Here is a 14,102-nt window from a genome sequence, read left to right as displayed (position 1 = left end):
TGTTCTGGCACTCAATACCAAGAATGGCACTTGCAGTTAGTGTGGAGGTCTGGTGCATGCTGGAGGTGTGCTGGTCAGGGTAGAGGGGGTAGAGCCCCACGGCAGCTGCCCCTGCTGTGTTTGGATTCCCAAAACCACCACGGGCACAGACAGGCTCCCCTCCTTGTGCTCCGTGTGCTTCAGCCCTGCCGGGCTGGGTAGACGGGGTGCAGGTCTGCTTCTGCCCTCGCTGCTCATGACAAAATGCTTTAATGTCGCCGTGATCGTTCTCTGCAGCCAGGCCTGGGGGCGTCAAGGACGGGATAATAGCTGCAGCACTGGTGCTGTGCCTGCGGGTAATAACTTCACTGTAATTTTCTGAAGATTCATTATCCAAAATCTTAATTCATTATAATAGCCCTTATGAAAACTGTAGAAACTAACATTTTCTTGTGCTTTCTTATTTGCACAGTGTGAGAGATTCATTGCTCTGTTTTAATTTGTTTCATGGGGTGTGTTTGAGTACATTCCATACAGTGCTGTTATTGAATTTCTGTGACTGTCATTACAGAGCCATACAACCTTTAGGAACTCATATTCTGAGCTTCCCAGTTCTGTAATCTGCTTCACATTTAAGAATTGATATAATTAGCTTCTTCAGAGTTATAATGTTAGAGCCAAAAAGAGAAGACTTCCAAAGGCAAAGCAAAGTTAAACATATCCAAGGCCAAAGAGTAGGGAAGACAAGGAAATAAAGTTTTGGAGTGATTGCTGAATTATTTCTGTTTTCTTGGTCTGTATTTTGCGCAAGTATTTTGCTGTATAAAACATTGCTTCCACAGTTTTATTTCTTGTCCTTTTGGGAGAGTTCAAGGAGCTGGGAAGTGCATGTTTATATAACTTGAACAACTGATAGCCCAGAGAAGCTGTGGGCTTCCTGGAAGTGTCCCAGGTCAGGCTGGAAAGGGCTTGGAGCAGCCTGGGATAGTGGAAGGCGTCCCTGCCCGTGGAAAGAGTGGGACTGGGTGGGCTTTAAAGTCCCTTCCAAATCTAATCTTTCTGTGATTCTATAAAATTTCCAGGATAATTTAAAAATTCCCTGGCACCAGAGCTTGTGAATCTGCTGTCTTCCTTCAGGGTCCTGATGCCACCAAGGTGGCTGTAAGGGTACAAACAGAAAAAAGAAGGATCCCGGGATCCTTGCTTTAACACTTGGATCAGTATGTTTGAAATTGCTGCAGATCAGTACTGAAGGTGTTTCACTGGTCTGTTCTTTCTCTTGGCTGTCATGGCCACTGCTGTCACCTCTGAGCACAGCAGTGCCACTGTGGATTGAGGGCAGAGGTGCCACCAGCTCCAGCCTGAATCAAGGTTCCTGGAGCTGTGCAGCTCCTGAAGCCTTGTAGCCTAACCCTGCCAGGTGTGAGAACGTTTCCCTCACGGTCTCAGGTGTGTAAGGTGAGCTGGGGATGGTGTTCTCCTTCCAGCTGACGTTGTTGGCCATGCATGTTTTAGTCACACAGCTCTGGGCTGACAAGGAATTCTCTTTTGGAGTTGTAAATCTTGCGGTTATAAGGATCTGGGACTCATTGTGTCACTGCTTTCCAGGGGTTTTCCTGGGTTTTCCTAGTGGAACCTAATTCCCTGCTCCTTGCTGGCAGTGTCTGAGGACAGGAGGAGGGTCAGCCTCGGGCTCCTCGCAGGAGCAGGACAGGGAGGGGTGAAGGGAGCCCCGAGGTGTGCGGCCCTGATGCCCTTACCCCCAGGGCTCCCCGTAGGACCTAAGCAGAAGATGAGATCACTTCCACAGCTTTTTACGACCCGTTTCAGCAGGGCTTCTTTCCGCCTTTTGCATATGTAGCACAGCCTTTGTTGTTGGATTGTGTTTTATTATTATACATCCAAAATGCTTTATCATTAATTTTTCATAGTGCTTAGAAGTCCAGGGGCATTGCGTTGGTGTGGTGGGAGGGGATTACTCTTCTGTTTTTGTATGTTAATAGCATGTTCGGGTTTTGAAAATGATTTTGAAGAAGGTGTTTAAAATATCATATTTATTTTAGCTTACAATTTGCCACGCTATCGAGGGGGTAGTTTTTATTGCGAGGGCTATATTCATGCTGACTTGGAATGACCCTGTCGCACGTGAAAACAAATCAGATTGTTGCTGTTAATGAGCTTTTCAATTTACTATTCAGTGGATCAGATAAGTGGATTTAAGAGGTAATGATCCTGCTTAGCACTCAGGCTTGTCTGTCAGATCCTCGTAGTGTGGGAAATCCCCAGGGACAAAAGCGTTGACACAGTTCTTGATGGGATAATGGGAATCAAAGCTAATGGATGATAAAAGGAATAGTAAGAGTTACAAGGATAATTGTGGATTAAAGCAGTGCTCTTTGTCAACACTGACTGCTGTTTTAGTATTTTATTTGTTAAACTCTGATGTGGGGAGAGCCGAGCTGACAGCGGAGCACAATGAGCCGGGAGGGAGGCTCGGAACACTCATGGGTAGCTGCTGATGCCTCTGCATTCCTTGCTACCCCTTTTTTTCCTGCCATGACACCAAACACAAAAATTCTGAAACATTGCAAAAATTGCAACTGCTGTAGCATTTCAGCAGTGCGTTGTTTAGGGAGTGGATTTTTTTTAATTGGAAAGTATTATTTTTATATTTTAATATAATATTTTTGCTACGTCTAATTACTGGAAGCAATAACTTCACACTTACACGGTGAACATAGTATTTTGCAACATTTAAAGATTGCATTATATAGTATTATTTTTTTTCATTTTTTTAAATTGTCCTTTCACTACTGATTTTGCCACCAAAAACTATATTCATACAATTATAAAAGGATAAATTAGCTTACAAATTAAGTTACCCTTGATTTTGGCACGATTTCTGGTTAGAGCTGCAAGTTTACATCCTCCTGATTTTAGTAAGACAGAATTTAAAGTCTTTGGGATGTAAAAATACAATTGTTGATATTATTGTTTTTATTGTTATTATTAACTGCCTCAGAGGTGGAGCATTGGTAATTTGGTTTTTAAAGCAAGTCCCAGGATTCTATAAGGGCAGAGGGAGGGAGGTGTGGGCAGCTGTGGGTGCGGTGGCATGGGTGCCGAGGCTGGGATGGGATGGGCAGTGGGGAGGGAGCGGGCAGGGGATGGGAAGGGAGCGGGCAGGGGATGGGAAGGGAGCGGGCAGGGGATGGGAAGGGAGCGGGGAGGGGATGGGAAGGGAGCGGGCAGTGGATGGGAATGGAGCGGGCAGGGAGGGGATGGGAGCGGGCAGTGGGTGGGAATGGAGCGGGCAGTGGAGAAGGGAGCGGGCAGGGGATGGGAAGGGAGCGGGCAGTGGGTGGGAAGGGAGAGGGCAGCGGGTGGGAAGGGAGCGGGCAGTGGATGGGAATGGAGCGGGTAGTGGAGAAGGGAGCGGGCAGTGGAGAATGGAGCGGGCGGTGGGTGGGAAGGGAGCGGGCAGTGGATGGGAATGGAGCGGGCAGGGAGGGGATGGGAATGGAGCGGGCAGTGGATGCGAAGGGAGCGAGCAGTGGATGGGAAGGGAGCGGGCAGGGGATGGGAATGGAGCCGGCAGTGGAGAAGGGAGCGGGCAGTGGAGAAGGGAGCGGGCAGGGGATGGGAATGGAGCGGGCAGTGGAGGAGAAGGGAGCGGGCAGGGGATGCGAAGGGAGCGGGCAGTGGAGAATGGAGCGGGCAGTGGAGGGGAAGGGAGCGGGCAGTGGGGAATGGAGCGGGCAGTGGAGGAGAAGGGAGCGGGCAGGGGATGCGAAGGGAGCGGGCAGTGGAGAATGGAGCGGGCAGTGGAGGGGAAGGGAGCGGGCAGTGGGGAATGGAGCGGGCAGTGGAGAAGGGAGCGGGCAGGGGATGGGAAAGGAGCGGGCAGTGGAGAAGGGAGCAGGCAGTGGAGAAGGGAGCGGGCAGGGGATGGGAAAGGAGCGGGCAGTGGAGAAGGGAGCGGGCAGTGGAGAAGGGAGCGGGCAGTGGAGAAGGGAGCGGGCAGTGGAGAAGGGAGCGGGCAGTGGAGGAGGGAGCGGGCAGTGGATGCGAAGGGAGCGGGCAGGGGATGGGAAGGGAGCGGGCAGTGGAGAAGGGAGCGGGCAGTAGATGGGAATGGAGCGGGCAGTGGAGGAGGGAGCGGGCAGTGGATGCGAAGGGAGCGGGCAGTAGATGGCACCAGGCGCTCACCGCTGGGAGCGGCGCTGGGGCTCTTCCAGCCCCTCTGCTGCTCGCTGGGACCCACCAGCAGGCAGAGGCCATGCAGGCCGGGGTGTCCCCAAGGGGACGGTGTCCCCAAGGGCTGGTGTGGCTGCAGTGACACCCCTGGGTGCTGGCCCTGCGTTTCACCCACGCAGCACAGCGGGCGAGAGCGGGGAGGGGCTGGCACAGGCTCGGGCAGCAGCTTTGCACCATCGTCACCTTTCTGTCCCTGAAGGTGATTTAAGCCTACAAAATGTTTTTAGCTGAACTGAATGGTAGGATACGAAAACCACTGGAAAACTTTATGAAGATTACACAGTAAGGAAAAAACAGAATGGCTGTGTCCTGTGCATTTGCAGCTGCATGTTTCCCACAGCTGGCTCTGGCAGGGTGCTGGGAGACCAACCCTGAAATGGGTGTCCTGGACTGGAAATAAAGGGACACATACACTGCTGCAAGCTGTTGGGCCTTTGTTCTCCATTCAAGGACACAAAACAATGTCTGAAGAGTACCAACCTTACTGATCATCAGTGCAAGAACTTGTAAGCTTAAGGACAGCATTGATTCACATCCCACTGAGGACAGACTGACAAAGATGTTTTCTCCACCCCTTTCTAATTTTCTGTAATAAACCAGGTTTTTGAATAGAGAGTGTATTGTTCTAAGAACAACAAAGTGAGGTTAATGTGAAAATTTACACGTCTTCCTTTGTGGGAAGAAATGTTTGTAAGAGCAAGTAAAAGCCTCAGTCCCACACTGCAGGACCATCAGAGAGTGGGTAAGCCATCTCCCACAAATGCTGCAGCCTGCAAGGTCGTAGGTTGGATGTATAGGCACTAATGCCTGTGCTTTCCTCCTGCACAGTCAGACTGGGGAAGGTTTTAGAATAACTGAAAATGCTGAAGGTAGTTAGTGTCTATAGTATGTTACTGTTGAAATGTTAATTTCCAGGCGCATGCCAGGATGTCCAAAGTCTTGGGAATAAAAGGTGACAACCATGTTCTGGAAGCATTTATGACCAAAAATGTAAGTTTGTGCTTGGGTTCTATTGTGTATGTCGTTTGTTTTGTCTTTAACATGCTGTCAAGTTTGCTCTTTGCTAGAAAAATGTTTGCTGTGAATTTGAACTATTTGAAGTAAGGGATAACCCTCTTTTGAAGGACCCATATCTTCCTTTCTGAAGGGACTGCAAGCCTCTAAGTGAGCAGCTGCAGCTCAGTATTTCCACCACAGTGCCTGTGTCCCCTCTCAAAATGGCTTATGGGGGCAGAGCTGAGATGTCCCAGCCTCTTGTTTAATGACAAACTGGCACAAACAGCCCCCACCCCTCCCTTCTCCTTCCTGCACCCCGTGTGGAATTGTCTGTAAAGTTTTGTGGCAATTCAAAGTGGGGAACTGACTGAAGTAAACTAATCTTCCATTGTTTTGGAAAAGTTTTCTTGGATAGATTTTTGTTCATGATCTGGCAAATTTTGCTATCTTAAAAATGCAGGTTCACAGAGGAGGATTCTCAGGCCTTACACTGAAGGAGACAAGAGGCATTATCATCACCTGTCTTCACCTCTCTGGCATTTGTAGAATAACATGGTGTGTTGTTTTGGCAGAGAAGTGCTGCAGTACTCTCTCTCAAGAATATTCCTGTTCAGACAATTACTCTGGAGAACACACCGTGTCTCATGCCTCTGCTGCAGCAGCTTTCCTTGGCTGCCAGCCAAATTCCCAGGATTTTGGGGTTCATTACTTATGGCCTTCATGATATTTACTAGATTCTCCTGACACAAAAAGAGTTTCACCTAAAAGAATTTTTTTTCACTTGAAGCAAAACAAAATGATCCCTCTGAAAAACTGTGAATATACTCAAAAAAAATCTGGGAGTCCCCCGGAGGCAACGTGGCCCATGTGTGCCTGGAGAAAGAGAAACAAGTGTCTCACCTCTCATTTGGCAGTGAAGGAGATGCTGTGTCTGGTCATTTACTTCCTGTCCTCAATCTGGTTTACAGGACCTTTGAACAGGGTGGATTGCTGAGAAGTTTTTGGAACACTCACACTGAAATAGCTCCTTGAACCACAGCAAACAAAAATTCAGTACTTTTACTCATGAGGGAAAGTGCAGGTTTTAACTATTCACCTTTGTCCAGCTCTAATGAAAAGTATATATTCCATTGCTGTCTGAGCCACCAAGAGCTTTCAGGGTAAGGGATGATAATCTGTCAGAAGTAATTAAAACCTGACTGTTCAGAGCTTTCTTGCCAACAAATTGCTGTCTGTGTTTTTACTGAAATTTCAGCACCACGTGAGGAACAGATTTTCAGTGTCTTTTCAAGGGTTTTGGAAGCCCTTTTTCCTTTGCACTGTAATGGGAATTGGATAGCACATCCTTAGCAACTTTGAAAGTGTTGTTTAAAATGTAGGGGTTTTTTCCCATCTTTTCTGTAATGCAACTACACTTGTAATATCCTTAACTTGTGACCAAGACTGTTCATAAATTTACATTCTCAATTCATGTAATTCTTAGATAAGCTTAAAAGGTTTCCACTCTTTCCTTTAATTATTCAACAGGCAAACAAACCCCCAAAACAGCCACCTCAGCCAAATTTGGTACTTTATGGCAGTCATCACCTCTTCTGGCTGGTAGCAGCTTAACTCCTGCAACTGCTTCCTTGGCACAGTCCCAGCTCCCCTGTGCATGGGAGGTTCAGCATCCCATGTGTGAGCAGAAATTCCTCTGTTCCTGGAATTCCTCTGCACTCTGCTGGTGAACCTGCCACTGCCTTTCAGAAAAGGGATTCAGGGCTTCCTGGAAAGAGGATGGCTCACCTGAAGCTTCATGGTTACCACCTTTGGCTCTGTCACTTTAAGCTCATCTTTTAAATCTCTTGAGTTACAACATAGAGGGACACGGCCCTTGAATTTAAGAGCTGTCTTGCCCTCACTTCTCTGAGATCTGTGCATTTTTCTCCTCTTTTATTCCTTGCTTCTCTTCCTTGCATACTGGAAAACTGTTTTTTGTGTTATGAGATTGATCTCTAGATCTTTAGAGGTTTTCTCAGATACTTACATAAAGTTTTGAGAATGTTTCTTAAAAAACTATATTTTATGTGTGTTCCATCTCACCTGATACTGCCACGGCTGAAACAGAAATGGGAATTTCTGTGATTGCCTCTGCTCACTCAGGAGTACTGTCCAGCTTTTATGGTATTGCTCCATCTTTCAGCATCCAAATACAACTCTGCATGTTGGATGAAGAGACTTCCTGACACAGTTTTAATTTTCTCTTCTGTCACCATGGCTTCTTGTTTTTCTTTAAATGTCTTGTGGCTGAAGGATAAAGATTCTGCTCTTTTGCAAAATAGTCTTTACATGACTTTGACATTGGTGTCAAATCTGGGAAGTTCAAATTCCTTTCTATTGCTTTGTATGGTGTATACTTTTTAAGGATTTAGTGCAACTATAAATATCTCCAGAACTCTTCATAGTAGGGATAAACTGTGAATTATGGACTTGTTTGAACAGGCTACCTCTTTAAGGCCATCTGAACCCATATAGCTCTTCAGAGAGATTTTATAAAGTAAATCAATGTCTGTCCATAAATTTAAATTGAGGAATTGCTTTGGTAATTGCATTGTTATGTGTCTTTTCTTGAGCAAATAATACTAAACATTGAGATGCCTGAAACTGTGTTGAGTGTAAAACTTCCTGAAAAAAATAGTTTATGTGTTGTATAGATTCCCTAGCCTGTGAATATGTAAAATCAATAATCAGTGCTGATTTTAAGGCATTTTCCATCTCTTCTTCAGGTTCTCTTCTCTCAAAACTGAAATCCTACTGCATCACAGTATAAATAGCTGGTGCTGATGATAGCCCTTACTTCACAGCCTGTCATCAACAGATGTGACAGCTGAAGGTGAGAATCACTGAGCTCCTTCCCCAGCCAGGGAAACTGAGCAGACAAAGCTGGGCTGACACCTTGGGGCACACCTGGCTCCCAGGGCAGTGGGCACAGCACCATCCTGGCAGAGTTCAAGGGGTGTTTGGACAAGGCTCTCAGCCACGTGATGTGACTTTTGGGGATGTGCTCTGCTGGGCTGAGAGTTGGATTCAATGATCCCTGTGGTCCCTTCCAGCTCAGCTGATCCTGTGGTTCTGTGGGTTTGATGTCATGGTCAGGAACAGGTGCCAGGGCTCCCAACCAGGAAATGACAGGGCCCTTTTGTTGGAGCAGGCTGGTATCCAAGTGCAGGGTGTTAGAGAATGGACCGAGCTCTGCTCACTGGTGCCAAAAATAGGACAAGGGGCAACAGGCACAAACTGATTCCCAGGAGCTGCCCCTGCCCAGGAGGCAGAACTGCTGCCCTGGGCAGTGCCCAGCCCTGAGCAGATGGTGCAGAGGCTGTGGAGTGTCCCTGCCTGGGGACATTGCAGAGCTGTGAGCACAGCCTGCTGTGCCCTGAGCTCTGGGATGGCCCTGCTGGGGCAGGGAGGTGCCACCAGGTGAGCCCTGGGGTCCCTCAGCCCGACCCACTCTGGGATTCAGCAACCTCACTTGAAAAATGACATTCCTACCCTTCACTGGCAGCAGTTTTCCACTTTCATCCGAAGGCCAAGGCCACGTCTTCAGCTCCTGTTGGGTGGAGCAGGTGAGCACAGGAGGCTCCTCCCGGGGTCCTGCCTCAGCCCCACCTGTCCCCCTGAACCTGCAGAGGCAGAGGAGCTGCAGGGCTCCACCGACAGGCTCTGGACATGTCTTGACACTGCCTGGTTCGGGGCTCCTCACTGTGTCACCCCTGGAACCGCTGTCACTTTTCATGTGCATTTTCCTCTGGGTTCAGGAATTTTTGTGAAACCCTTATCCAGTCTTGGATGCTTACTTGCTCTCTGTTGGAACCTTTTGTAGCTTATTCTAATTAATATTCCCTTACCATAAGTTGCAGAGGAATGTTTGTTCCTGGAGTGTTCAGTCAGCCAAGCAAGAAGACAGAAAAAACAAGCCCTGGTAGCAGTGTTTGATATGACACAATATTTAAGGGTATGTGACAGATAATAAACCACCAGGGCTCACAAAAGCAACTTTTCAGTAATTTTCTAGAGGGGGTTGTTACACAAACAGAGGGGAAGGCACCTAGAATATGACAATTGGTATCATTTTATTTCTCCATAGAACTCTAAAACTGTAGGAATAATTTTAATATATTTCCTTGGGTTGAAAGATGAGTGTGGGTTTTCACATTCCATAAGTGAATTTTGTTTAATGAAAACCATACAAGGTGTACTTCTATATGCTGACTTGAAATACCATTAAGCAGCTAACTTGATATTTTAAATATGCATGTGTTTATTTTCTCATGGCATCACAGAAATCAGACTGGAAAGGACTTGAAACATTGCTAAGGAATTCAACAAAACCAGAAAGAGAGACACTGATTTCATTAACAAGATTGATGAAGGAACTAATGAGCTCTCTCCTCCTTTCTACTGGATACTTATTGCTTCTGCAGGATTCAGAACACTTTCAGAATCCCCATGAAATGCAGCACAGGGCCCTGACTGTGGGTGCTTGCCTTGTCATTCCTGTGTCTCCTGACTCACCTCACATTGCTGCTAAAGCCAGAAATCATTCAGCATTTCCTGCTGTCTTCTGGAGGCTTGGAGAGGAATGTATTCTCACGGGAGCTCTCCAGAAGTAGGGTCAAGCTGCACTGTTGGTGCAAACATTCCTTTCCAAGGCTGCAAAGCTGGGATAGCTTTCAGACTACTCACATCATATTTGCAATAAATGAGTTTCTCCTTGTGAAATAGATGTAATAATATCAGGACATAGAAAGGATGAAAAAGTAGATATTTAATACCCTAAGTTCTCTTGAAGATTGGCATTGTGGTGAAGCTGGGGGGTTTTTCTTTGCAGAAACTGGAAAACTGTGGCAAGAGTGGTTTCAGACCCCTCTGCGTGCTCAGGATGTCCAGCAGCCCCGTCCTCTTCTTCTGAATAAATAACCTTCTTTATCAGCAGTGTAAAGTGTTGAAAGACCAGCAGAAAGAGAGGTCAGCTAAAGAAACCAACACCTCAAGTGGGTTCCATTAGAACGATTCCAAGAGGAGCTCTGAGAATGGTGGCTCTGCTGCTTGGAGGGGTGGGGTTTTGCCCAGGCAGCTTCCATGCTCTTTCACTTCACCCTGAGCTTGTATTAGTTAAGTTTAAAATTGTGTTCCCTGGCAAACCATAAAAGATTTCAAAAGTATTAGACACCCACTTTTGTGCTGGAATTTAATATGCAACTTTTTATTGGAAAATAATCGTCCTTGTCTGGCGAAATCCACCATGCAATATTTCTGTTAGTAGGCATAATGCAATAAAGACAGGGAGGGCTATTTATCACTACAAATTTTGAGGATTTCAGGATTCTTTTTATTATTTTAATATATTTCTTTGGTATTAAATCAGAAAAATGATAAATTACACCTGTCGAGGCTGTTTTTCCTTTTTCTGAGAAAATGATGTACAACCTAATTTCACTGGTCATTTTGGCTTTTAAAGATATGTATTTTTTCCTATTAAAAACTCTACCAATAGGGGTTTTTTTTTAATAATAATACTGAAGTACTTTTTATTTCAAACATATGAAGTAGTTTATAACTACTTCCTGGCATTGCAAACTACTTCTTTGGCCTTTTCACATTATATTTGGGGGTTTTTTAAAGGCTTTAAGTGTATATTACTTTGAAAGAAATAGTGTATTGTTAAGATGCTAGATCCAGTGGATCAATATTCAGTATTTGAAACAGATTAAATTGGGGCTCTTCTGAAAGGTTAAAGTAATAATTTATTTCATTTCAGTACTTTCCTGTACACCAATCAGCTTCTACACAGTCTCAGAAGTTGGCATTTTTCTTTTCTTATGTGCATTATAATCTTTCTGAAGGATAAAGTAGAATTAAAAGCAAACCATAATTTCAACAACTGCACTACAGAAAAAAAGAAGAAAAACCATAGGAAGGTATCAACAAAGGCAACAAATTATTGGGGTTGGTATCGGGGTTTCCATTACTTCCACAATTATTCCAGGTTTGCATATTTCGAAATATATTAGTCCAATTTGATTTCAAAGCTCAGTTATTTGAATTATAAATCATTATGTCCCTCCTAGCTGATCAGTGGTGAAATATCTGTGAATTCATTTACATAATGGAATATGTTAGTCATTCCTTTATGTTTGTGAAGCCGAGTGCTCTCTCATACATGTTCAGTTCTTTCTGATAATTAACTTTTCCACTCTACATTTTTGTAGCAAAATAGCTGCAGTTTTTTTATTATTGCAGATGGTTACTTGGGGTAAATAATTTTAGTCTCTCAAATGTTCTCAGTCCCTGTGTTTGCTAGCCTCATGTTATTAAAGAATCTGCCCTATAATTGGGGGGAACCAACTATGAAACTTTACAAAATGAAACAAGGTAATCCCAGGTTGGATGTTACAGATTGACAGAGAAACAACCCTTAAAGCTGAATTAGGAGATTTTCCAATAGCAGGCTGCTATAAAACCTATTCTTACAATGTTATCTGTTTCAAAAGGAGTTTAATCTACTTTCAATTAAAAGGAAAACTGTTTATTCTTATAAAAGACAGCAAAGTCTTTGGTCAGTGGCGTGCAGAGGTGGCACAGTGAAAGCACCCAGCAGAGCCCAGTGGCAGCACTGAGTGTGCTGGGGGCTTGTGGAGCATCTGAGAGTTCAGGCTGCTCTGGGACACAGTGCCAAAGACCTTGCTGGAGCCAAAGTGATCAACCCCCACGGCTCTGTCTCAGCTCTGGTGAAGTGTTTGACATGGCTTAGCATGGATGGGATGTATTTTTATCTCTTGTAACTGAAACAAGTGAGATAAAAGTTATTGGGTTCGTGTGTCTCTTTTGTGACTAGAATATATACCATGAAACATAATTGCTTTAATTAAAGACAGATTACAGTCTTTAATGTTCTAAGGAATGTCTCTATTGTCTATACCTCTAGATGAAATTCAGATTGGGTTTGCCCAAAGTCCATCAGACCCTTTGCTGCCAGCAGCAGCTCTGGAATCCAGCACAAGCCCCTCTCGCTCTGGGGTTTGATACAGGTGAGGATGCAGCTCATGCATTTGGGCAGACCCTGCAGCAGGTTAAGGAAGTCCTTGAGCACAGATTGTACTTTGAAGGCTCTGTAACTGAGCTGACCAGTGAGCAGCAGTAAGTTATTGAAAGTATTTCCTTTGCTTTTAGAAAAATCTGGAAAGCCCTGCATTAGGGCAGAGCAGTTCAGGGTGCAAAGCCAGGTGTTTGGGACTGAGGAAATGGCAGGGCTTGGATTGCCACTGCAACTGTAAATATTGGCAATGTTACAGAGCAGTTTTATTTGCAGGATCCCAATTACTTCCCTCAGAGGATATTTGACTCTCTCAGTTCAGAAGATGTGTTGTCCCAGCTTCAAGAAAAGCTAGTACTTACTATGATTTTTTTTTTCCCCAGGGTGTTGTCTGAATTTTTCAGTCCCTGTGACTGCTCTTGTGGCATTTCTTTCTTTTAGGCCTTTTCTGTCATTCTTGCTGTTGCACTGGGGTGAGTGATCTGGTCTGGGCAGTATCCCCAAAGGGCAGGGGCTGGAATTAGGGGCTGTGTGAAGTGTGGAACTGGACTGCAAAGCTCACACTAACTCTGCACAACCAGTTTAACACACCAAAGATTCCTCCCCACTCCACCTGTCACTTCCCAGAGCTTGCCCATGAAAAGAGAAGGGAGAGAAGCCCTATAGCCAAGAGCCCTTTAAAGAACATAAATTCCTACTCTGAATCAGTCTCAAGGGGAATGAACAAGGGAGAAGCCTGCTACCCTCATTAGGACCTAAAGATGAGTAGGTGAGGGCTGGTCCTTGTGCAGATTGCCCTTTCTAAAGAGCTGTGCACAGTTACTTGTTTGGGATCACAACAAAACAAAACCAGCCCACACTTCCAGGATACCTTTCAGCTGTTGATCTCCTCCCCTTCTCACAGCATCTTGCCTCTCCTAAACTTACACACTCTGAAACAAGTGAGGCAGTGTCACACATAATCCCAACACAGCCCAGGTTCGTTTCCAGGGCAGCTCCATTCTTTATCCCAAATAGGTAGAGGTAGGAAAAACAGTATATGAACATAAAAGATTACTATTTAAATATCATAAACCATACATGTATTTAAATATCATAAACTACACATGTGAAAGCATCTATTTTATTATTGTAGTTTTAAATTTAGCATTTTCTAACTGTTGAATCTTGATTTTCTTATGTGAATATTCCTGTAGGGCAGCAAACAAATGCTGCAGGTTAACAGAGGAAATACCAAAATGAGAAAGGTGTGAAATGTGCACAAGAGCCAGCCTTAGATACAAGTCATTCGAAGTCAATGATTTGTGGTCTCTGTAGCTCAGTAAAAATGTGTCCTAGCTCAGGGTTTTGTTCCTGTAGGTCCCATGAAGTCCCCACAATGTGAGATTTTCCTGTGAGAGCCTCAGAGCCTGACCCTTCTGAACAGGTGCAAAGGTGAGGCCTTTGCTGGTTTGTTCTGGTTTCTTTTCCTGTCGGTGGAGATGAGAATGAGTTTGAGAGTTTCCTGCTCCCCCTCACAGTTTGATTTAAGGGGTCACTCAGACACTCAACAGGAGTTTTGAGCAAGAAGAAGCAAAGGCAGGTTTATTTCTATTGCAGGGGAAGAGCTGAGAGTGGGCAAGCTCTCAGCAGCAGTGTGGCACCTCTGCTGTCAGGCTCCCTGCACACCTGGGCACCTGTGTGTGCCTGTCCACACCTGAACACGTCTGCTTTAGGAGGAACTCGGACAGCAGAGGTACAAGGGCTGTGAATACCATCCTAGATAAACTTGGTACAAAGACTTTCAAAGGCATTG

This window comes from Haemorhous mexicanus, chromosome 15, assembly GCF_027477595.1.
Source record: "Haemorhous mexicanus isolate bHaeMex1 chromosome 15, bHaeMex1.pri, whole genome shotgun sequence".
Taxonomy (NCBI): domain Eukaryota; kingdom Metazoa; phylum Chordata; class Aves; order Passeriformes; family Fringillidae; genus Haemorhous; species Haemorhous mexicanus.
Note: the sequence above shows the minus strand (reverse complement) of the source record.